The 27,021-nt window shown below is 38.4% G+C and overlaps 2 protein-coding genes across 2 annotated transcripts in view; one reads left to right on the forward strand and one right to left on the reverse strand.

Moving 5' to 3' along the window:
* LOC108154948 (regulating synaptic membrane exocytosis protein 2) overlaps positions 1 to 27,021 on the reverse strand; it is a 186,268-nt gene that overhangs the window by 129,666 nt on the left and 29,581 nt on the right. The window lies entirely within an intron of this gene.
* LOC108153852 (protein couch potato) overlaps positions 1 to 27,021 on the forward strand; it is a gene marked incomplete at its 5' end in the record, with an annotated part of 81,722 nt that overhangs the window by 10,207 nt on the left and 44,494 nt on the right. The window lies entirely within an intron of this gene.

The following is a 27,021-nucleotide window of genomic DNA, read 5'->3' on the forward strand; positions in this document are numbered from 1 at the left end:
CCCGACGTGTTACAAAATGTAGCTCTTTAAAGCAGATCTTTCTTCCTCTACATGCCCTCTTTCTTTACCCTTTCCATTCATATTTCCTTCCTCTTTTTATCTCTCATACAATAAATAAGGACACGAGTGTAAACACACGCAATATGTGTAGAAGAAATGTTGCTGACATTTGCAACAATTTCCGGTGTTGGTCAGCAGTGGGGTCTCCCCCCACTTCCATCAACCCTTAGCCCCCCCTGCTGACCGCCTGCTGCCCCCTTTTCCGCTTCATATGCACTGCGACGACATCTGCTGTCTGCTGCCATTTTTATGATTATTATAAGTTGTGTTTTTTTTTTCTTGCCTTTTTTTCTGTTGGAGGTGTGGTGCCCGGTTTTTTCTTTTTGGTGTGGAAAATTTTACTTAGTACTTTTCCTGCTTCGTGATGTTCCTGGTTCCTGTTCCTCTTCCTGTTGCTGCTGCCGTTTTTCTTTCTTTCTGTTGTGTCATCATCGACACGCAAGTCAAACAAATCACCAAACAAATAAGTGCAAAAGGACCATCATTTTGGTGGGTCCCCTGCCACGGTGGCGGGGCACGGGGTGGGGTAACGGTAAATGAAAAGATTCAAAGAGGACCTGCCCCTGCCCCTGTCTATCGGGTAAACAAAAAATCGTGACTAGGCCGCAGAACAACAAAGAACACAGAAAACAGAAACAAATATATGATGTGCCTCTCTTTAGTGTTTTTTTCGGAGAGAGAGAGAGATAGACAGGGTATGATGATTTTTTAGTAGGTTTTGGGCAAATGATAGTCTTCCTTAGAAGGTAGAAAATGTATAGGACTTACAAGGATATTATCAGTACATTATCTTAAAGGTTTTTATTATGAAAAAAAGAGGTTTATGTGTCTAAAGGCAGCGTCTTTTTTATTGTTTCAGGATATTTTAAGAATTTGACAAATTTGTAGAGGTTTTTCGTGTTCCAAGCTATTCCTATCGCGGTAGATCTATAAAAACCGCTAGCTTTTTAAATTCGTAACAAAATTATATAAATTTCAGCAATCCTGACACCAGCATTCTCTAAAAAACCGAAAATATTTCTTGTGTTAAGATATATAACAAAAAAACTTAAAAAATTATTAGAAAATAAATATTTATAAAAAAAGTACATAAAAAAAATATTTATAAAAAAAATACAAATAAAAATCAAAAACTAACAAAACTCCATAATAAAAGAACAAATTATTTTCTCCAAAAAATAATAAATAATACACAAAAAATATTAATCGAAAAATCCTACCAAAAAAATATAATCAATAAAATTTAAAATACAAATCAAATACTAATAAAACCCTTTAATAAAAAACCAAACAATTTTCACTTAAAAATAATAAATAAATAAGTTTAAAAATAAAAATTCTTAAAAAATAAACTACATCGTAAACTTATAAAAAACAAATAATAAAAAAAAATTAATTAAAAAAAGAATACATACAAAAATCAAATAATATCGCAAACGTATAGAAAGCCTCTAACGAAAATATAGAAATAAATGAACAAACTCAAAACCCAAGAAAAATGTATTAACAAAAATGTAATACCGAAAATTGTAGTAAATAAAAATTAATACATAAAAATACTAATAAAATCCTGGCATAAACCTCTCAAAAAAATAGAGTATCAAATGCCCTTCAAGGGTACAAAATATGTCGTTTCCTCTCCACTATTCATTCTCTTGTTTTACCTACAATTTATGGTCAAGAGGCGACGGCAACCCACCCACCCACCACAGCCTTGACCGCCTGCTTATTTTTTACGTGGAATAATTGAAGTTTCATTTGAGTTGTCGTCTTGTGTTTTTATTTCTCTTGTTTGTTGTTGTTGTTGTTCTTTTGTAAAAAAGGTGCACGACACAACAAACAGGAGGTGGCAAAAGTTGAAGTTTCTGCGGTCAGAGAGTGATAGAGAGAGAGAGAGAGAGAGAGAGAGAGAGGGGAAAAAAGGTTAAGCTCAATTAAATATTGATAGAATTCGTTTGGGGACGGACGTGGCAATGTGGGGGAAAGGGGGAGGGGCTTTGCATCAAGGTCCCATCAATTGAAAAATTTATAAGCAGCCAGGGAAAAATTTAATTTACAAACAGTAGAATCTCTCTCTCTCTCTCTACGGTTGAAAAAGGGCTTCTAGAGGTTTATGCTCTTTTATGTCATTGGTTCGATATAAAAGTGTTTTATTTATCAAAAAATGTAATTAAAATAATCTTCAGGTGTAAAGATATAAATTTACAAGGGATTTTCAACTTTATTTTGTTTCATTTTTCAGTAGAAAAACTTTTTCCGAAGTTAAAGGTTTCCCTTTTTTCAGAGCTCCCCTCTCTTTTTCCCTAGTCCTGTTAGCCTTAGTCCCTATTTGTTAGTTCTTTTATTTATTTTCACTCAAATTGTAAATTTCCCCAATCCAAAAAGTGACCAAAAATGGGGCCGATGCTGGGGCTGCGCTCCCTCCTGCGTTAATGTGCTGCCGCCACATGTTGCCTCTTAATGTGCTGACAGCACGCAATCAGAGAAAAGAGCCGAGTCAAAGACAAATGACAATGCCACATGCCACATGGCTGGCCTGGCTCACTCCTGCTGCTATTTGGCAAGTTTCCGCTCGAGTTCCTCGGTGAATCCCCTCCCCACATCCCACAGAAATTCGTGCTTTTGGAGGCCTTCATTAGAGAGGCACTGCCTCACTGAAAACCATCGGCGTTCAAGCCAAAAATTCTGTTAATCCTACATAATCCTCCACTCTGGATGGCGATCCTTGAAAACTTGTTTAATCCTGTTCGGCATCATTGAAAAAAACTTAAAGTTTTGCTACGTTTCGTTTCGTTTCGGTTTGTTGGAATTTTTCTGGCTGTTGTTCGGTTGGGAGTCAATCATAAAATATGAAATTTACACACCCCAATAGACACACGCCCTCGCAACAGCCACACCCACACACACTCTGATACACACGCACACACACAGCCATGCACGTATATGTGCCCACAATTACCCTGCAGCTGCACTCAATCTCTCACGGAATTCTCACACGAACGCGTCAAGAGCCCAGGGAGGAGAGGGGGTGGGAGGGGTGCAAGGGTAAAGTACTGCTGCTGCTGCTGTTGGTTGGGGTGGGGTGGGGTGGGGCAGGGTAGGCAGAGGCAGCGGCAGAGGCAGCAACCATTTGAGCGGAAACCGGAAATCAACTTTAGGGCGCCTTTTGTTTATGCGATTTTATTTTTCCCCTTCGCTCCCCCCTCCCCTTGCCACACACTTCAACCAACAACAATATGCACTTGCATCAAACAGCAGCAGCAACAAGAAAAGAAAAAAAAACAAAAAAAAAAACCCCACAACAAAACCTCAGAAAATCCTCAGAGCCACAGAGATCGAATCGTTGGATACCCTGTAACATATACTTCTTTTCTGATTTTTCAAACATCAGCCAAAAATCAAAATACCCTCCCCCCAAGCACCCCCTCTTGCAAGGGTAGCCGAAAAAAAATCATAGCACAGCTTTAGGGGCCACCAGCCATCAGTCGTCGAAACGCAGCTTTTTTTTTGTTTTTTTTTCCATATTTTTTTGCGCTCTATGGTTCTTATTTGTTTAGCATGCAAGAGGGGCGTGGGGCGGGGTGGGGGCAGGGGCCCATGGAGTATGGTTTTTGCTGTCCTTTAGATTTTCACACACAGCTTTTGATGTTTTATGCAGCGCCAAAGAGAGAGAATATCACGCTGTCACGATGGAAGGGACCACAGCTTTAACGGGGGGGAAACCGACACATCAATACAAAAAAAAACAAAAAGAAAAAAATAAAGAAAAACAGAAAAAAAACAGTAAAAAACTTTAAAGTGAAGAGAAATACCGGATTAAACTTGTAAATACAAAATTACAAAAATATAAATAGAAAGGATTAAAGGATTTAATAGCTAGCGCGAGGCAGGGGAGTGGTTGAATCTCTGAATTAAGGGAACCAATAGATCATTAAATAAATTTTTAAGGAATATCTGGAGAAAAATACTACAAAACTGCCAAAAATTTGCTTCGATTTTCTTTCCTTCTAGTTTTTTTGTAACAAAAAAAGAACAGAAATATTTAAAAAAAAAATTAAAAACTTGAGAAGTTTATGAACAAAAATATTAGAAAATAAAATTTAAAAAAAAAATTTCCTTAGATTTTCCTTCCGTTTAGTTTTTTTGTTTTTTTTTTACAGAAAAGTATATAAATATTAAAAAAAAAAATTATAAACTTAAGAAGTTTATGAACAAAAATATTAGAAAATAAAATAAACAGCCTGAAGGTCTTGTAGCTCTTGGATATAATTATTAATTAAAATAAAAATGATTCATTATTACAAAAAAAAATTCATACAATTCATATCATTTTCTTTTTCCCAATAAATCCCCTAAAAAAAATACACCAAGAAAATGGTGCAAACAAATTTACTAAAGTAGGGTTTTATCTAAGGCTGCAATTTTCCAAATAAATTAAAGAATGACCTCCACATAAACCTCAACATTTCCCTACTTCAGCAAATACTCCATCTTAAAAAGTAGTTTTCAAGAAAATCCAAAAATTAGCCAGGGAAAAAGGATGCCCCTGTCTAAGGTCTTCCCCTTATTACCACTACGTTTTAGCCTCTTTTAGGGCAAATTTTAGACACCTTTAAATACCCACGAAAGGCCGTAGCTATACCCTCATAGATATTGATTCTTTTCGATGATTCATTCCTACAAAAAAAAACACCCCCCGCCAAAAATTATCTTCTCTGTTTCCCCATAAATAAACTGCCTTTCTATACCCAAAAAAAAACTAAGAAAATGGTGTAAGAAATATAAAAAAAAGGGATGGCGGAAACGCCCAGCTGATTTAACAAATTAAAGGGAGAAACTGAACTGCTCCATTCTTCCGAGGGGCGCCCCAAAGCGATGTCTCGACATGGGCCCCCACTGCCGGTGGCCTGGGCCTGGGAAAATTGCTCCATTAAATTGCCCAAAGTGCGTAAATCATTTAGCAGGCAAGTGTTCCTTGCATAGGTTCATTTACCTAGAGGAACAGGAAAAGGAGTGCCACCGGGTATCGTGTGGCAGCGGCAGCAGAATGGGGCACAGAAAAGTGGATTCATTCCTTTTGGACGGGGACTGCTGCTGTTCCTGCTGCTGCTCCACTTTGCCACTTGGCTTGGAACTTTTTTTGCACTGGCGCTGGGTGCTGCAACAAAGCTGCAAAAAACTTCATTGAAGCGCTGCCCCAGCAAACAACAAAAGCAACAACAACAAAAAGAATCTCGAGTAAAAATGGTCAAAAACCATTGAAGCATGATTTTAATGGGTGTGTAAAGGATGGGGGGGGGGGGGGGGGGCCGGGGTGTGGCATGCGGCATGGGGTAGCCATGTAGCTGGGGGTAAGCAATTCATTTAATTTGCGTGCCATGTAAGGGGGGGTAGAGTATTATGCTGCTCCTTCCAAGCCGAGGGATGAAGGGGCAGGCGGCTGTCCACTGTGGGTGTGTGTGTGTCCTTTGTGCAAGGGTCCGTCGAACTAGTTCGAATTAAAGTTCGTTTTTGTTGAATAATTAATGCTAAAAAGGGAGAAATTATTTTAATTATTTCACTTAATAGCGCCCTGCAACATGATTACCGACTAATTTTTTAGTTATGGAATATTAATAGAAAAATACCAGAAAATACTGCATAAAATACTAGAAAATACCAGAATATACTAAAAATACCAGACATTACTAAAACAATTAGGGAAAACATTAAAAACATCAGAAAATACTATAAAACACTAGAAATCATCAACAAAATTAATAAAATACTAGACAAATGACATAAATTCGAGAAAAGCAGTAAAAAAGTCTTGAAAATACCACAAAATACTAAATAAAAATACCAGAATATACTAGAACAATTCGAGAATTCACTAAAACAACTAAAAATATCAGAAAATACCACGAAATACTAGAAAATATCATAAAGAGGAACGACAGAAAAATTACAGAGAAAATATAAAACTACTAGCAAACTACCAGAAATTAATTAAAATACCAGAAAATACTCATAAGAAATTTTTTAAATTTCTACAAAATACCAGAAAACAATAAAAAAAATACCGGTAATTACTAAAACACTTTTTAAAAATACCAGAAATTACCAAAAAATACCTGAAACTAGACAAAAAACAGACCATAAAAAAAACCATAGAGTAGAAAAAAACTATAAATACAGTAAAATAACAGACGGAACTTCTAAAAAAAAGGAATTCTAAAAAAGCAAACCAGTTCTCTGCCTCCAACTCAACTTTGAACCAGTTCATTCGCCATGGGTTGCCCCAAGAGCGAACATTCATCATTCCATTCCATTCCATTCCTTATCGACTTAATGTCGTTAAATTCAAACCATTTCCACATCCCTTTGAAAAACCACTGTACATCCATTCATTCATCCAGGCCTACAGGAAGGCGGACCATCCCAACCCCCGTCCCCCAAAAGCTGTACGCCATAGAAACCTGAGACCTGCGGAAACTCCATCAAAACCCCAGACACCCCAACCCGCACACCCTTTGCGTAAACATAATTTTCTTTTCCGCCTATTTACGTCACAAAAGGCGAACCAGGAAGGCGGTGGCGGTGGCGGCGACGGCTACGGCGGCGGTCGCACCGCAGCAAAGGCGGCAAATAAGAAAGGAATCGTTCTACTTAATTTCACCGAGCACAAAAAAAAATAGAAGAAAAGGCCATCAAAAAGAGGGAGCAAAAAGCAATACTTACATATAGAAAACATCATCGAGGAGCAGCATTCGTGAATGAATGGGGCATTGTGTTTGGCGGGCGCATGAATGGCGGAAAAGCCATTTTGAAGGGCCCATTGGCAATCTGTAAGCTCAAATTGTCCCCCCGGTCAACATTGAGGGTTAAGTGTGGGGCAGGCAGGGTGGGGAGGTCTGTGTGGCCTGTTGATTCAGCAAAATTTGAGAAGGGAATTCCCATAGAATTTCATTTTAGGATAAATTATGGCATTTCTTTGGTCCAAAAATATTTATCACTAGGGAAAGTTTTTGAATAAATAAAAAATATCACTAAAACCAAAAAATGTTAGAAAAAATACCAGAAAATACAATTAATACCATTACCATCTGAAAATACTACAAAATACCCGAAAATGATAGGAAAAATACCATTTATGATAGACTTTAGCTATCTGAAAATACTACAAAATACCAGAAAATACTAGTTAATTTTAAAATAAGCCAGAACATAATAAAAAAGGAAAGAAATACTAAAAAGCACCAGAAAATATTGCCAGAAAATACCAAATAATTAGATGAGAAGGTTTTTAAAAATTTCTGAAACTAGAAAAATCAGCGCAAAGTCCAGGAAATACTAAACAAAATTCTAGAAAATTCTGTTAATTACCAGAAAGTACTATAATAATAATGCAATTTCTGAAAATTGCGCGAAAATTCCATACAACCAATTTGTGCACTTAAAAATACACCACTAATACCAAATCCTTTACTCTTTTTTTTATCATTACAGGTATGTGGTGCTTTATCTATTTTCGTGTATCTACCATCCAAACGTATCTTCATCATTCCACACGCAAGTACAAAATTATAATGTCGCTGGGGTTACGCTTGGAATATCATTGATAAAGCGCAAAAAAAGTCAATCAAATGCTCATTAGCTGACACTGAAATTTGGGTCATGAAATGTCCATTTAGGAAAACGTATAAAAAAAAAAAATCGCTTACACACAGAAATTATACAGATCCGATAGCAGCAGCAGCAGCAGCACTCCCCCAATATCGTACGAGTACGTATATAATCCCCAACTGAAAATCAAATATGCATGGGAACATAATGGAGGGAGCGCAGAGGAGCAGGGGGGATAGGAGAGATGAGCGCTAGATGGCTTCGATAGTCGCTGAAGCGGTCAGCCAGCAGTTGACGTGCACGCTCGTAATTACAGTCCAAAATGTCGACGGCCCCCTCAGAACCCCTCCGCATTCCCTGCTGCCTTATTTAGCATGCAAAATTTTCAATTGTATGGCGGGAGGAGGCGGTTCAGGCGACCCACACACAATGTCGCTCTCTGCCCGTCGCTGGCGTTGTGTCGTTGTCGTTTGTCGCATGTGCAATTTGGCGAAAACTAAATTGTTCTATTGTATTTAAGTTAATTACTCATACTAATGCTAATTTGTGTCTCGTCTCGTCGTTGACAATTGTCATGAGTGCCGGACGCGCACACACACACGCTCAGAGAGAAACAAACGATAAAGATGGTGCTGTGTCCCTTGTGATTACTAAATGAAGTTGTGTGCGTTTGCGTTTTTGTTTTTTTAATGATCATGCATTGCGTTTTTGCCCATAACACGATCTATGCCGCATGCTAGAGTGCGTTTTGGTAGTACAAAAAGGTTAAAAGTGTTGCATTTCATGTGATTTAGGACTGTTTGGTGGAGAAAGTGGCACATATTCAGGGAATATTTGTGATAGATTGATTGAACAAATTGAAAAAAATAACTTAAGGTAACAGAAAATACTAAACTATAATACAAAATAAAATAAAAAAAACAATACTGATTATTTTCAGAAAAACATTAAATTCTAGAAAAATACCAGAAAATACTAGAAAATTACACGGACATATTACTGAAATACCACAAATTTTCTCCATAAAATACTTTTATTAAATCTACAAAATATTTGTTGAAAAATACTAGAAAAATACCAGAAAATACTATAAATACAATTAGAAAGATATAAAAAAATACTAGAAAACTAGCAGTAAAATACCATAACGAAATACTACACCACAATGATATTCAGGGTACATTTTTGTGATAGAAATATTTAAAAATCATATTTTGGGAATGGAATTTTCATGAGAGGGAGTGCAGTATATAATACCACGGCTATTGAATGTCGAATACTGTTTATAAGTGTATCACTAAACGAATATCTAGCATCGAAGGACGGTTGTACCAAGTTTTCCCACTTCCTAGCCAACCATCAGTATTTATTATTTATTGTTAAATTTAAACGTCTTAAAGAATGAACTTTACTAACGAAGGCATCATGTGATCTATCTTTACGACCTAACCTCGGATTCACACACTTTTTTTTTATGGCAGTGAAACGTACTGTACAAGCACACAGATTTTTTTTTGTACTCGTAACGTTCTTCCCAGAGCAATAAAAACCATAGGAAAAAAAACCCAACACCAACCGCAGCTAATTTCCCATGGATAAATACATTTATATAATCGTACACCCACCCATAATATTCTAAATATATATATGTATCTGTTCCATCAGCTAACCTTCATGGTTCGTCGCATTTTCAACAACAAACAAAAAAAAAAGCGACAAAAAAATGTCCAAATGTCTCTCCAGAGTTGATTGTTTTACTTACGACTCTCTTGGCTTAATGTTTTTGACAAATTAGAGGCAACAACGAATGCGGGGCAGCAACAGCAACAACAACAATTAGCCGAGTGCCAACATCCACAAAAATACAGGAAGTTAATGGCATTTCGTTGCTTCGTGGCAGTTACAGAAAGAAAATGTCTAAAAAATGTTTGTAGCAAATGAAAAATAATAACTTGTTATACATATATACAAAAAAATACGTACGTTTATAATTTGTATTGTATGTACATTCAAATGCGGTTTAGGCTATGGGGATTTGAGGTGTTGGATCATATTACCGACAGAAAGAGAGGGGGAAAGGGCGACTTATGCAAGCAGACTCTTACCACAAAAGCTACCTTACCCCCAAAAGAGTTGCTCAATAATATCCAATTACCCCACACAAACACACACACACATACATATGTGCCTATGTCTTGGCCACGCCCCAGGGCCTCAGGCCCCACACTTAAGTTACCCATCGAATGCCGAATGGAAAGCCAACCCGCCAAAAACCACAATTCAAGCACCACACCACAATTCTCCTCCAACAATTGGATTGCTGATGCGATGGGGCTGATGCGATGGTGTAATGAGAGCTAATGAAATAATAAATATTAATCAGGCGCCAGGGCGCTTTCGAGTTTTTGCCTTTGATTTGTTTCCAAAAAGTTGGTGCGCCTTTTAATGGGATTTTGAATGGGAGCTGGTATAAGAGTTGTATAAGAATTGTATGCGAATTTTATAGCATTATTCATATGTGAAATTATTCCAATTAATTGTGTATAAGAGTTTACTTGAGGCAATCCTCTGCAAATATTTGTGTATAACATTTTTCTTCGCGAAATATACTCGATTGATTTCATAGAAGTTTTTTAAGATTATTACTTGATTTAAACGTTTTAGTATATTTTGTATAAGAGGTGTATAAGAGCTTAATTCGTGAAATCAGCAGAAGAGTGAGAGTAGTATAGGAGTAGTACAAGTGTTTTCCTGTAATGAAATCATCTGAAATGATTTTGTATAAGAGTTGTATAAGAACCGTATAAGAATTTTCTTTCTGAGAATTTTTTTGTCTCAATTTGTTTTGTATAAAAGTTGTATAAGAGCCATATACGTTTTTTATTTTTGTAAAATCATCCCAAATGATTTTGTATAAGAGTTGTATAAGCGTTGCATAACAGCTTAGTTCGTAAAATCATATAAAAGTGGTTTAGAAGTCGTGCAAGAGTTTTCCTATCATGAAATCATCTCAAATGACTTTGTATAAGAGTGGTATAAGAGCCGTATAAGAGTTTTATTTTTATGAAATCATCTCAAATGATTTTTTATACGACTTTTCCCTTCATGAAACAACCTAAGCTGATTATGTATAAGAGTAGCCATAAAAAAGGTGTACAAAAGTCGTATAAGAGTGATATATAAGTTTTCCCTTCGAAAAATTAACTCTATGGTTGGCCCAACCTTTAATTAAAATAATGAAAAGAAACGACCCTGGACCATGTAATCTTTCCCACAAAACCATCCATCAATCAGTCAATCAATCAATCAATTAAAGCCAACCCCCCACCCATTTCTAGGCACCATTTAAAATATTTAATTACTAAATGTACACATTACAAAATTGCAAGGAAATCTTTACACAACTTTCACCTCAGCAAATAAATTCCTTCCCTTTCCAAAACGAAAAAAAAAACAATAGATTTTGCAAAAATAAAACCCACAAATTACATGCGTTTGCTGTATTGTTGCACAAATTAAACAACAAAATGATTTTCAATTAAATTTCGAGACCGCAACACATGGTAAAGGGGGGGTAGGGGTAGGGAAAATGTTGCAATTGTTTTCATTTATTTACGGATTGGAATTTTATTGATTGATTGGAGGCCGCAATTAAACGGAAATATTGTAATATTCTTGTTAGGTTTTTTTTGTATTATTGAAGAGAGAGATGATCAAAAATTCTGTAGGCCCCACTTTTTTTTGTAAGATGGTGTAAAGTGGATTTGCATGACCATTTGAATGCCAAATTCTTGTCTCCATTCCCAATCCCATTCCCTTTGCTCCTTCCTTACTTGTTGCTTGGCCACATAATTAAATATTTCATTTGAAATCCTGCTGCTACCATCTTCTGCTGTGCTCTGCTCTGCTCTGTTGTTGGGGCATCTGCCTGTCATTTGGTTAACAAATTACTTTACACGCTAAGAGGCAGAGACAGAGGCAGCAGCAGGAGGCATACAAGAGGCTGAAGCAGAGGCTGAGGCAGCAAAAATATTCAGATACAGAAGGCACAAAACTCCCAGGCAGATTGCCCAGTTTTTGATAAATCTCTTGCACGAAGTGGCAAAAAAAAAAGGGAAGGAGGAGGCGGTGGTTCGCAGGCAGACACTTTCATCAAGTTTATCGCGGCAATTTCATCTGATGACTGACTAGGCAAAAGATAGAGAGAGAATCTCCGTCTCTCCTTCTGTCTGTCTGCTGGCTAAAGAAAAAGTTGAGTGGCAGTTTTGCCATTTCCAAACTATAAACCATAGAGAGCCCATAGTTTTTCTTTGATAAGAGATTTCTTTTCCCCCGGCCTGGCCATCTAATCAGAAAGTCATTTTGGTAAATGGCCCCGTTAATAGCAGCAGGCTGTAAATGGTCTCTGGTTTAAGGACAGCTGTTGCCTCTAATGTCCCGGCTCGGGGATCCCCGACTTAAAGCCCCCGAAAACTTTTGCCTAAGCAACTTTCATCCTAAAGCCAATTTGTCAACAGGAAAAACTCCTAGGCACTCAAACAGACAGGAAATGAGTTGCAAGTATAAGAGTTAGGCGGGCAGGGGGAAGGGGGAAAGGGGAAGGGAACTTTTAAGCCTTGGAGTTTTCGGTTATGGTTGGGTTCAAAGTCAAACTTTAAGTCTGAGAAAGCCGCTGGAAAATGCTCATTAAAATCGTCCCCCATCCCCCGCCAGCCTTATTTTTAATGTGGAGATAATTTTCCAAACCAAATGTGTGGTTACATCATTAGCGTGTGTGTGTGTGTGTGTGTGTGTGTGTGTGGCAGTAATAAATTTATTAGTACCAACCCCCACCACCCTTTCATTCCATGCCACCAAATGATGCATGGCAATGTAGATGCTGCCTGCTGCCTGCCCCTGGACCATATATCAAGAGAACGAGCGACAGGGACAGAGCAAACAAAAGAAGAGCCTGCCGTGCAGTTCCTTGAACTTTTCCATGTAGACAAAATTATTTAGAGGTGGATGAAAAAAAACTGAGTGGCAGTGGCAGGGTCCCTCCTGTCCCGTGTCTGACATTTTAATGAGCTTCACGATATTAATCTTTGCTGGCGACAGGTGTTCCCACTTTCATCAGAGCGATGTGTGTGTTCTGGTGGGGTTTTCCTACTCAAACAGAAATTTTCATTGGTTTACTTCTCAAACACAGAGAATTTTCCAACTGACAAACAATTAAAAAGCAATTTAAAGCCTAAGCCTGAGAATATTCTTCTTTTATGGGCCCTAAAATTTAAGATTTAAAGCAAGTCATCTCTCTCTTTCCCACCTAATGGAAAGTTCGCGTAATTTGTCAGCAGACCATAAAAATATACACACATAAAAAAAAAGAAATGTGGAAAAGCAGCAAGAAAAAGTAAGGGAAAATATACTCGTACAGAATTTGTATCCACATTCATTTTGCATATGCGAAAAGTGCAGTTGGCAGAAAAATGTTAACTGGTTGACAGGGCAAACACACACACACGGCAGCAGGGGGTGGGGGGAGGTGCACAGAGGCACTACCTGCCATTGGGGTTAAAGTTTATTTGCAGGGTCACGCCTTCCAAGCGCCGGTGACTATCCCCGACTTTCTGTCTGTCTGTCTGGCCTTTTTTTTCTGCTACTGCGGCTTTTAATTAACGCCAGGCAAATATCATCATCATATTATACCATGGACGATGGGGCATGGGGCATGGGCCATGGCGGAAGGGGGTGTCATGATTCTTTTGCAGTGAATCGTACCCTAGAATGGATTAAGCCTGATATATGTATTCTCTTGATAGGAATCAAAACGGAGTGAATGTATAGTCATTTCTGCAAAAACATCCTTTACGACAAGTTTATGTAAAAACAGTTTTTTTTTTTGCTTTAATATTCCAACACTTAAACCACAATTAAAAATTAAAGTTTCACGTTTTTGAATATCAATCAGCCAAAATACTGAAAAATACTGAAAATATACTGCAAATATACTGAAAAATACTAAAAATATACTGAAAAGTACTATAAAAAATACAGAAAAATACAAACAAAAATACTAAAACACTAAAAAACACTATACAAAATACTATACAAAAAATACCATCCAAAATAATAACAAATGCAAAAAATTTAAGCAAAAAATTCTTTGATTCCAATAAAAATTTTAAAACAAATTGCCATAAAAAATACTTTTGGTAAATATAAAAATATATATAAAATACTTAAAAAAAATTGCACTTAAAATACTAGAAATATTAAAATAATAACAAAATGCCATATAAAAGACTACAAATACTAAAATGAGAATATTTCCTAAATTGAAAAAAGTTGATTCCATAAATCTTAAAATACGGTCCAAAAAATAATAAACTAAAATACACTAAAAATACAAAAATATACCACAACCAATAAAAATAAAAAATATGTTACAAAAATACCACAATAAATACTAAAAACTCATTGTTGAAATGTCACCTACATAAGAATCAATCAGTATTTATTTTAAAGGAACGATAGATAGAAGAACCTAAAAGCACTGACTTCTCCAAGGGTATCCAACAGTTTCATCACTCCAAAGCTAACCTTTTACGGCGTATTTCTGTCTTTACTGTTAATTAATGCCACAGAAATATTATCATCGCCATCATGATGATATTCGTAGCTCTTTTTGGTTTTTTGAGAGCAGGTGACGATGACATTTTGCGGTAAATTGATTAATGATTTGCGGAGATGGAAAACTGCCCACACACAAAAGAGGGTGGGAGGGAGGGTGGTAGGGATTTTTCCCTATATTTACAAATACCCAACACACACTACAACTAATAGAGGCTATGAAAATATTATGGCCAACATAAATATTCATTACTGTTCACGCACAGACACGCACGCAGGAGCGAGCAGGAGCGAGCACCCGACCGTAAATAGCCAAGGTTCTGTCGTTTTGCCACATTTAATGGCCACAAATACATCACATGAGTTTTCATAAGCATCTTGCCACTTGAGGAGCCCCCACACAAGGACCAAAAGATGTCTCAAGAAAAACTGCTGCCTCTTCCCTTTTTTCCTGCTGCTGCTGCTGCCGGCGACAACTTGTCATATTTATGTGTGGAATCGTTTAAGCCAACTCCAGTGGCCATGGCTCTGCGCTCTGTTGTTGGTTTAGCAATACAAATGCGACAATTGCCAACGGGAGGACGTAATGACGTTGACATACCATCTCCCAACCCGCATGTTTCTACAGATTGAAAGAAATTACTTAAGCGTTGCTCTCTCTCTCTGTGGCGTCTTTTTGCAACTTTCTTGGGTGCAACGCTGAACTTTTTGCCCCCCATGCTGTCAAGTGCATTTTCATTTAATTACTGCCATCATTTTGATAACTAACTGGCTGCCACATCATGCGCTCTGTGCGCTCTGTGCGCTCTCTTGAAACTTATTCCCGGTTCAAGTGGCAGATACATAGGTAGTTTATCCCTATAAAAGGACCCTCCAACGGTTTCCCTTCAATTGCATTAACATTTAAATGGGGAATGGTTTGGGTTGGTTTGGGTTGGTTCGTGTCGCCTTGGCCCGTGACGGGAGAAATGTTTTGTTATGAATTTTTCATAAACCAAAGTGAAATGTGCGACATGGATCGCCCAGCCCTCCGCACCCGGACTGCTTAGCATTCTGGACACGTTGTGTGGCCAGGACCCAAGCTAAAAAATAGCAAAAGGCATGTCCTTAAGACTGAAGCCAAAGGGAAAGGAAATACGCATTGGATTTAAGCGGCAAGAGGTGGCAGTGGGAGTGGGAGGGGGAGGAGTGTGAGGAGTGTGAGGCCTGGCTATGAGGTGTAAGGCTTTCAGCCTTCTATCATTTTTATGCAGTTTTTCAAATACCCTGTAGAGCAGAAGGGTGTATTGATTGAGTGGGTAGGGATTCTAGGCTCAAAATTGTTGTTCCCAGGCTGCAAGGCGCCTTCCACCGACTGAGGGGCACTGCTGCATGACGCGTGACATCAACAACTATCAAAAAATACTTTTTCTTCCAAAATTATACAAATATAGAGCTCTTATTTGGTAGATCTTTCCCTTAAGCGTCTAGATACAGATCCATTGAATATAAGACTAGTCAAATACCCATTAAAAGCTAGAAAGTGCTAACATTTATGGTAATTCCTCTCAGAAATGAATTTCTCTGGCAATATTTGTATTTCTCATTTTTTTCTTCCATAATTTTTAATTTTTTCTCCACTTAAAGGGTATTTTTTAGTCCAAATCTTAGCCAAATGGGCTAGTGCTCTTATTTCCATGTTTTTTTTTGTGTTTAACATTTTGTGGCCCATTAAGTGGACCGCAGATTTCTCATAAAAAAAAAACCCCAGACCTACTACTAAAAAAAATGGAGAAAAAAATCCTATCTCCCTGCAATTGCCTTGGAAATGCAGGTGTAAAACGAGGCTGGGTGCTGGCAAAATAGGCTAAGATTCTAGGTGACTAGTGGGTTTAAGGTGTGGTGGGGGTGGTGCCAGCCAGGTAACCGCACATTATGTTAATGAGCTTTTTGGACGTTCGTTTTCCTGTGCGCCATCATCTCTTGCTCTTGCTCTTGCTCTGGCTCTGGCTGTTGCTGCCACTGCCACTGCCGCATGTTAATTATGGCCCCAAATGCTGATCCCTCTTCGTTAACAGCCAGAGGGGAGCCAGGGGCACCCTGACCTGCCTTTTGTTGCACCGCTGACAAATTATGCGCTTGCAAAAATTTTACATTTCTTTTATTTTTTTGCCCCCTTTTTAGAGCCAAAAAAAAAAATAAAATAAAAAAAATATCCGCAAATATAAGCATTTTTCTGTGCGGTTTAATTATTAAAATGTTTGCCATTTTGTTGCCCATGCGATTTGTTGCATTTTTAAATGGCACTTCTTGTACCCCCTTTTTCCACTATTTTTTTTCTGTTTTTAATGGTGTCCTAAAGCTAATTAAATTAATTGCAAAAATCTGGCAGCAGCAGCCATTCGGCAGGAGGTTGATTCATGGATTTTTGTGCGGTTAGAGCACAGATTTTTGTTCCGTTCCTAAATATTATTGTTTGCTGTAAATAAATCTACAAGGTATAAGAGGGGATGAGGGGCAGGAAATAGGGCCTGAATTGAGAGAGGAAAATCTCTCTAAAGGCCAGAAAATACTCAAAAAAGCGATGGCTCTAAATATTCTGAAAATATCCAGTCAAAAGTCCAGGATATATTCGCCATTAAGGGGATCTTTTTGGAAGAGAAAGAGGATATATTTGGTTATATGGGATGACTATATAGGGTCTATATATAGACTATATAGGGTCTTACTACCGAAACTCTTTCCAGTGCAATTATTACTTCAAAATGTGATTTTTCTATGATTTCACTTTTCGATGCCAAAAATCCAAAAACAAAATACACATATTTTCTTTATATAGGATATAGGATATATAGGATATGGGATATAGGATACATAGGATATATACGATATATAGGATGTATAGGATATATAGGTATATATTACTCTTTTTCAAAGCCTAGGGTTCGAGTGTTTACTTAATTCCCCGCAGAAACATTTCTGGGTGGAAAAAACACATTTAAATATCCCACAAATCCATCGGGATTCCTGTTTTTAGGGATTTTTAACCACTTTTAAGCTTCTTTTTCATGGCTACATCATTCAGGCGCATTCCATTTTCCATTTAGGACCAAGACTGTTACTCCCAAAACACTTTCCAGTGCAATTATTCCTTCAAAATGTTATTTTTCTGTGATTTAAAGACTTACTTTTCGGTTCCAAAAATCCAACAACAAAATACACATATTTTCTTTTGAATTTGATAATAATTGATGGACTTTCCGGACACCAAAAATCCCTCAAATCACAACACATATTTTCTTTTGTATTTATGGACTTTCCGGACACCAAAAATCCCTCATATCACAACAAGCCTTTGAAAACTCTCTCTCTCGGAAATCCCGGTTACAACTTTTACGCTTTAAGCCACCAAAACATGATCTATGCGCGGCTTGTAAACTAATTTGGCTCCAAACCGATGCCAGCAAATCAATGAAACATGTGTTGTCAGCTCTTTGGTTGCTGCTGTTGCTGTTTCAGGGCCTGTCAACGTCAATTTGCAAATAGAATGACTAGACAGGCCGCAGGATCCAACCCCCCACACCCCCACCCCCACAATGCAACGAAAACCCTTTCGCCCCAGCCGCAGGCGTGACATGACTTTCATGGGGGAAAAACAGTTTTTCCAACCCAGTCATTGCCGAATATTTAAAACATTCTGTGTATGGACCCCCGCCCCCCCCCAAGGGCACAGGACACAAGAGTGGGGCATCATTAAATGATTTGGCAACCTGATTAGGCAACGTGATCAGTGTGTTTGATGTGGCACCTGCCTCCAATCTCTTGGCCATCTTTTAGGTTGGTTTCCTGCAACACGTTGCGTATGCGTAATGCCCTATCAATGGCAGAGTGCCACAAATGAATGCAAATTGCATTTGCCGCAGTAGCAGCAGCAGAACAGGGCGGTACGGGGCGTGGCGGGGTGGTGGGTGAGGAAAAATGATTTTCCTTTTTCATATTTACTTAAATTTTCCGCAGCGCCAATTGTGGCTTATCTCACGTGCCACAGCCACAGCCACAGCCCACACACACCCAACAGTGTGTTGTTGCCACAAGCACGAAACAATAACAAAATAAGACCGAAAACTGCATTAAAAACAGAACCATTGACCATTGTTTATGTTGACTCTTGGAAAAAGCAAAAAATAAAAATGAAAATCCAACGAGAAAAAGCGCCAAAATACAATCGAGCGGAAATGAACTTATAGCAGCGGTTGCATGCCACGCACACAGGCAACATTTCGAATGAGTTGCAGGCCTCTTTTCTGTAGCATAAAGTAGCCCTAAAAGTGTTGTTGTGCCTCCAACAAATCCTGGATATCCGCCGCATATAGCCCCCCGAAACGGATCACCAAGCGGAACACCAAGCAACAACGTGCCAACGTGCAACGTGCCACAACAACAGCAGCAGCAGAAACAAGAACAGAATTAGCTGCAGAGAAACGAGAGATGTTTTAGATTCTGTATTTGCCACGATCAGTTTTGCACCGATGCAATAATCACATTATTGAAAACAAAATACTAAAAAATACCATAAGAAATACTAAAAGACCCGTTTTATTTACACGAGAAATAAATAAACTGAAATAAAATTGGGGTTTAAAAAAAAGAACAAATAAAATACAGAAAAACGGCGTATTTCTGTCTTTACTGTTAATTAATGCCACAGAAATATTATCATCGCCATCATGATGATATTCGTAGCTCTTTTTGGTTTTTTGAGAGCAGGTGACGATGACATTTTGCGGTAAATTGATTAATGATTTGCGGAGATGGAAAACTGCCCACACACAAAAGAGGGTGGGAGGGAGGGTGGTAGGGATTTTTCCCTATATTTACAAATACCCAACACACACTACAACTAATAGAGGCTATGAAAATATTATGGCCAACATAAATATTCATTACTGTTCACGCACAGACACGCACGCAGGAGCGAGCAGGAGCGAGCACCCGACCGTAAATAGCCAAGGTTCTGTCGTTTTGCCACATTTAATGGCCACAAATACATCACATGAGTTTTCATAAGCATCTTGCCACTTGAGGAGCCCCCACACAAGGACCAAAAGATGTCTCAAGAAAAACTGCTGCCTCTTCCCTTTTTTCCTGCTGCTGCTGCTGCCGGCGACAACTTGTCATATTTATGTGTGGAATCGTTTAAGCCAACTCCAGTGGCCATGGCTCTGCGCTCTGTTGTTGGTTTAGCAATACAAATGCGACAATTGCCAACGGGAGGACGTAATGACGTTGACATACCATCTCCCAACCCGCATGTTTCTACAGATTGAAAGAAATTACTTAAGCGTTGCTCTCTCTCTCTGTGGCGTCTTTTTGCAACTTTCTTGGGTGCAACGCTGAACTTTTTGCCCCCCATGCTGTCAAGTGCATTTTCATTTAATTACTGCCATCATTTTGATAACTAACTGGCTGCCACATCATGCGCTCTGTGCGCTCTGTGCGCTCTCTTGAAACTTATTCCCGGTTCAAGTGGCAGATACATAGGTAGTTTATCCCTATAAAAGGACCCTCCAACGGTTTCCCTTCAATTGCATTAACATTTAAATGGGGAATGGTTTGGGTTGGTTTGGGTTGGTTCGTGTCGCCTTGGCCCGTGACGGGAGAAATGTTTTGTTATGAATTTTTCATAAACCAAAGTGAAATGTGCGACATGGATCGCCCAGCCCTCCGCACCCGGACTGCTTAGCATTCTGGACACGTTGTGTGGCCAGGACCCAAGCTAAAAAATAGCAAAAGGCATGTCCTTAAGACTGAAGCCAAAGGGAAAGGAAATACGCATTGGATTTAAGCGGCAAGAGGTGGCAGTGGGAGTGGGAGGGGGAGGAGTGTGAGGAGTGTGAGGCCTGGCTATGAGGTGTAAGGCTTTCAGCCTTCTATCATTTTTATGCAGTTTTTCAAATACCCTGTAGAGCAGAAGGGTGTATTGATTGAGTGGGTAGGGATTCTAGGCTCAAAATTGTTGTTCCCAGGCTGCAAGGCGCCTTCCACCGACTGAGGGGCACTGCTGCATGACGCGTGACATCAACAACTATCAAAAAATACTTTTTCTTCCAAAATTATACAAATATAGAGCTCTTATTTGGTAGATCTTTCCCTTAAGCGTCTAGATACAGATCCATTGAATATAAGACTAGTCAAATACCCATTAAAAGCTAGAAAGTGCTAACATTTATGGTAATTCCTCTCAGAAATGAATTTCTCTGGCAATATTTGTATTTCTCATTTTTTTCTTCCATAATTTTTAATTTTTTCTCCACTTAAAGGGTATTTTTTAGTCCAAATCTTAGCCAAATGGGCTAGTGCTCTTATTTCCATGTTTTTTTTTGTGTTTAACATTTTGTGGCCCATTAAGTGGACCGCAGATTTCTCATAAAAAAAAAACCCCAGACCTACTACTAAAAAAAATGGAGAAAAAAATCCTATCTCCCTGCAATTGCCTTGGAAATGCAGGTGTAAAACGAGGCTGGGTGCTGGCAAAATAGGCTAAGATTCTAGGTGACTAGTGGGTTTAAGGTGTGGTGGGGGTGGTGCCAGCCAGGTAACCGCACATTATGTTAATGAGCTTTTTGGACGTTCGTTTTCCTGTGCGCCATCATCTCTTGCTCTTGCTCTTGCTCTGGCTCTGGCTGTTGCTGCCACTGCCACTGCCGCATGTTAATTATGGCCCCAAATGCTGATCCCTCTTCGTTAACAGCCAGAGGGGAGCCAGGGGCACCCTGACCTGCCTTTTGTTGCACCGCTGACAAATTATGCGCTTGCAAAAATTTTACATTTCTTTTATTTTTTTGCCCCCTTTTTAGAGCCAAAAAAAAAAATAAAATAAAAAAAATATCCGCAAATATAAGCATTTTTCTGTGCGGTTTAATTATTAAAATGTTTGCCATTTTGTTGCCCATGCGATTTGTTGCATTTTTAAATGGCACTTCTTGTACCCCCTTTTTCCACTATTTTTTTTCTGTTTTTAATGGTGTCCTAAAGCTAATTAAATTAATTGCAAAAATCTGGCAGCAGCAGCCATTCGGCAGGAGGTTGATTCATGGATTTTTGTGCGGTTAGAGCACAGATTTTTGTTCCGTTCCTAAATATTATTGTTTGCTGTAAATAAATCTACAAGGTATAAGAGGGGATGAGGGGCAGGAAATAGGGCCTGAATTGAGAGAGGAAAATCTCTCTAAAGGCCAGAAAATACTCAAAAAAGCGATGGCTCTAAATATTCTGAAAATATCCAGTCAAAAGTCCAGGATATATTCGCCATTAAGGGGATCTTTTTGGAAGAGAAAGAGGATATATTTGGTTATATGGGATGACTATATAGGGTCTATATATAGACTATATAGGGTCTTACTACCGAAACTCTTTCCAGTGCAATTATTACTTCAAAATGTGATTTTTCTATGATTTCACTTTTCGATGCCAAAAATCCAAAAACAAAATACACATATTTTCTTTATATAGGATATAGGATATATAGGATATGGGATATAGGATACATAGGATATATACGATATATAGGATGTATAGGATATATAGGTATATATTACTCTTTTTCAAAGCCTAGGGTTCGAGTGTTTACTTAATTCCCCGCAGAAACATTTCTGGGTGGAAAAAACACATTTAAATATCCCACAAATCCATCGGGATTCCTGTTTTTAGGGATTTTTAACCACTTTTAAGCTTCTTTTTCATGGCTACATCATTCAGGCGCATTCCATTTTCCATTTAGGACCAAGACTGTTACTCCCAAAACACTTTCCAGTGCAATTATTCCTTCAAAATGTTATTTTTCTGTGATTTAAAGACTTACTTTTCGGTTCCAAAAATCCAACAACAAAATACACATATTTTCTTTTGAATTTGATAATAATTGATGGACTTTCCGGACACCAAAAATCCCTCAAATCACAACACATATTTTCTTTTGTATTTATGGACTTTCCGGACACCAAAAATCCCTCATATCACAACAAGCCTTTGAAAACTCTCTCTCTCGGAAATCCCGGTTACAACTTTTACGCTTTAAGCCACCAAAACATGATCTATGCGCGGCTTGTAAACTAATTTGGCTCCAAACCGATGCCAGCAAATCAATGAAACATGTGTTGTCAGCTCTTTGGTTGCTGCTGTTGCTGTTTCAGGGCCTGTCAACGTCAATTTGCAAATAGAATGACTAGACAGGCCGCAGGATCCAACCCCCCACACCCCCACCCCCACCCCCACAATGCAACGAAAACCCTTTCGCCCCAGCCGCAGGCGTGACATGACTTTCATGGGGGAAAAACAGTTTTTCCAACCCAGTCATTGCCGAATATTTAAAACATTCTGTGTATGGACCCCCGCCCCCCCCAAGGGCACAGGACACAAGAGTGGGGCATCATTAAATGATTTGGCAACCTGATTAGGCAACGTGATCAGTGTGTTTGATGTGGCACCTGCCTCCAATCTCTTGGCCATCTTTTAGGTTGGTTTCCTGCAACACGTTGCGTATGCGTAATGCCCTATCAATGGCAGAGTGCCACAAATGAATGCAAATTGCATTTGCCGCAGTAGCAGCAGCAGAACAGGGCGGTACGGGGCGTGGCGGGGTGGTGGGTGAGGAAAAATGATTTTCCTTTTTCATATTTACTTAAATTTTCCGCAGCGCCAATTGTGGCTTATCTCACGTGCCACAGCCACAGCCACAGCCCACACACACCCAACAGTGTGTTGTTGCCACAAGCACGAAACAATAACAAAATAAGACCGAAAACTGCATTAAAAACAGAACCATTGACCATTGTTTATGTTGACTCTTGGAAAAAGCAAAAAATAAAAATGAAAATCCAACGAGAAAAAGCGCCAAAATACAATCGAGCGGAAATGAACTTATAGCAGCGGTTGCATGCCACGCACACAGGCAACATTTCGAATGAGTTGCAGGCCTCTTTTCTGTAGCATAAAGTAGCCCTAAAAGTGTTGTTGTGCCTCCAACAAATCCTGGATATCCGCCGCATATAGCCCCCCGAAACGGATCACCAAGCGGAACACCAAGCAACAACGTGCCAACGTGCAACGTGCCACAACAACAGCAGCAGCAGAAACAAGAACAGAATTAGCTGCAGAGAAACGAGAGATGTTTTAGATTCTGTATTTGCCACGATCAGTTTTGCACCGATGCAATAATCACATTATTGAAAACAAAATACTAAAAAATACCATAAGAAATACTAAAAGACCCGTTTTATTTACACGAGAAATAAATAAACTGAAATAAAATTGGGGTTTAAAAAAAAGAACAAATAAAATACAGAAAAATACAAAAAAGCCAAATAAAATACTGAAAAATATCAAATAAAATACTGAAAAATTTCAAAGAAAATACTAAAAATACTAAAGCTAAAAACATACTGAAAATATCAAATTGAATACTAAAATTGACCAAAAGAACCAAATAAATACTAAAAATACTAAAGTCTAAAAATATACTGAAAATTATAAAATAATACACTTAAATTGACCAAATAAATAAATGACAAATAAATACTAAACATACCATACAACTACGAACAATACCAAATAAATAGTAAAAATATCAATTTAAATACCAAAAAAATATCAAATTAAATACAAAAAAAAAATAATGAACGGCTAATGAAGTACCAAATAAAACCCATTTAATATACAAAAAAAAATAAATACCATCAAAATACTATATAAAAAAATACCTATAAAAAAGATACAATTTTACATTACCTTAGTAAGTCTTTGGAATAAATACCTAAAAAAAATATATAAAAAATACTACACAAAAAATACCAAACAGGAATTCTATTTGGAAAAATGAGAATGAAAATATTTCCTTGAAAACAACACCGATTTCATGGGTCTAGTTCTATTATAGGATTTCCTTTTGTAGAATGTCTTCCCCCCAAAAAGCGTCGGCAGAAAACCCATCGTGCAGGCAGTAGCTTTAAGCTTTGCCTCTCGACTGGTGGAAGTGGAAGGCACACGAGCCTGGCCTGGGCTCTTGGCGTAGTAGAGCGTCGGGGCCTCACATGATTAACCAAGCGCAGATATAATTGTAATTGGTTTTTGTTTGTTGCTGCCAGAGCCGTAGAGCAGTATAGCTGTAGAGCTGTTGCCTGTATATGGATCTCTTTGTTGTTCCTATTGTTGGGCAGGGCAGCAATTGCAACAACTGCGTACTTGTTGTGCCACTACTGTTGCAAGAAACTACTGCTGGTGCTGCTGGTGCTGCTCTTGCTGGTTCTGATTCGGACTCTCTGTTGTCTTTGCTTTTCGCATATTTCGCAAGTGAATGGCTTTCCTTTCGCTGCAGCACTCTACACCTCATCCTACCCCCTCCCTGCCCCCTTGTTGCAGTTGCACCCCTTCTCGCACAGCGGCGGACACACTAATTAGCGCATATTTCACCTGAGACACCCAGAACCAGACAGAACCCCAGCGCCAGGGCACCCAAAAAAAGCAAAAAGCCGATTTCCTTCCTGTGATTTTCATCTCTCTCTCTGCTGTGTATCGGTGTGTTTGTATCTGTGTGTGTGTATCTGTGTGCTTGCAATTACAATTGCAATTAACATTGTCGCTAGTTGCAGTCGTTACCATTGCTATGGTGCATGCCCCAGCAATCACTTTAATTTTGATTTGTCAGTTTTCGGTCTCAATTTGTGCGGTTGTAATGGAATTTTTAATAAACCCAAATGGAAAGGCAGTTCTAAACCGCAGAACTTCTGGAAACATTACACACATTGCCATTGGCAACGAGCCAGGACAGTGAAGGACACGACAGGATGTGTTTCTTAGCCGCAAATTAGGTCTATAGATGAGACTCCATGAAGTCTTAAGGAACAGCAAAATTTAATGAAAGCAAGCTACACGAAAGATTATTCAAGAACGAAAGGAAGTCAACTATCCTTTGCTCGGAGGATAATCCGTTATGCCTTTCGAAACGATTTTCCTTGGCACACTTTTCAGAGTAGATTCTACAGGAAGTATTGGTAGTATTGGTAGTATCGAATATGTCACCAATCAACTGTTTGGCATTGATTTCCATTTTTTGTAGTACTCTAAAGGTATTTTTAGTATTTTTTTTTACTATTTTTTCCGGTATTTTATTTGGTATTTTATTGCAAAATGCCACAGAAGTCTGGTATTTTTAAATTTTAATTTTCGTAATAATTTAGATATACTTTTTTTTTGTTTAGTATTTTAATAGAATTTTTAGTATTTTAGTTTCATACTTTTTGCATTTTATTGCTATATGTTGTGTCACTTTTTTGTATTTATTTTAGTTTTTTACTATGGTATTTTTTAGTATTTTATTTAGAATTTTTCTAGTATTTTTATAGTTTTGTTGTAGTATTTTTTTAGTATGTTTGTAGTATTTTTTTTTTGTATTTTCATGCACTTGAATTTAATTTTATTGCTCCTTCAAGGAAAAATTATTTTTCAGCAAAAATCTTAAAATAATCTTTTTTTCCGAAAAAAAGTTCCCCAAAAAACTACAAAACAGGGCTATTCTTCGCTTCTAATTCAACGAAGCAAAGAATCGTTTGATTGGCAGGTGTTATACGAATTCATTGACTTTCAGACTCGCAAAATTCCATAGACCTTTCATGCATAAAAATCGATTGAAAACCTATCAAATAAAAGCTGTTCTTTAATCCCCGCTGCTTTAAACAAATTTTGAAACAACATCCAAATCCCAATTCATTAAATATTAAATTAGAAAACTGTTTTTCGCTTAGCCCATGCACATCATCAATTATTATAAATAATAATAAGAATTGAACACCGGCATTAATTCCATTACAGCAAATGAAAAATAATAATTGATGGCAAAGCAAACACTCGTTTGTGTGTTTGTGTGCCCAAAAAACAATATTATTATCGACTAAACTAATTAAATTTGCAATGAATTAATGCGCAGAGGTGGTGCGAGGGAAGGGGGGTGGTGAAAATATGGATTAAATCGAAAAATCGGTGGAAAATGGACAACAAATTGAATGGTTCCTGCGCCACTGCTACGCTTCTCTCAATGGAGGAAATGGGCGCAGCCTTGCCGGCATTAATTACGGATGCAAAAGGGTGCAGCTGCAACAGCAATTAGACGTCCCCCCGCTCGAACACCCCCTACGTAACGGTGGAGGCCAAATTATGTCACGTTTTGGTCCAATGATCATCGCTCGGGCTTGGGTTTGGGTTTGAGTTTGGGTTCTGGGCACTCGGTTCTGTGGCTGGGACTGGGTTGTGGGGCTTGATTTCACAGTGATTAGCTGTTCACAATGCATGTCATAGAAGAGGGAACGGGGCACGCCCCTCGTTACCATTTGCTATCGCTGGCAATTAATCGTTTGCCTGCCTGCCTGCCAGCCAGCCTCATCATCATCGACATGCCCTGGGGGACAACTATATAGAGGTCTCCCCTGCTCTCCCCTGCCCCTTGGGCTATAAAATCATTTATGTTAAACATCAGCCAAAAGCCAGAAATTCAAATCCAAACCAAAAAAAAAATTGCCCCCCGCTGCTGCTGTTTTTGCATGCAGCGCAAATTGATGCGGCTCAAAAGTCACATGCCATGCGGCAGGGGCAGGCCCCAAACGGAAATTGGAATTGAGGTTTGCTCCACAGCGAAGTGGGTATGCTCTGCTAAAGAAGAGCTAAAAGCTATAGAATATGGATAAATTGACGTGGGGAGTAAAGTATGTCTATCGA

This window comes from Drosophila miranda, chromosome 2, assembly GCF_003369915.1.
Source record: "Drosophila miranda strain MSH22 chromosome 2, D.miranda_PacBio2.1, whole genome shotgun sequence".
NCBI lineage: Eukaryota > Metazoa > Arthropoda > Insecta > Diptera > Drosophilidae > Drosophila > Drosophila miranda.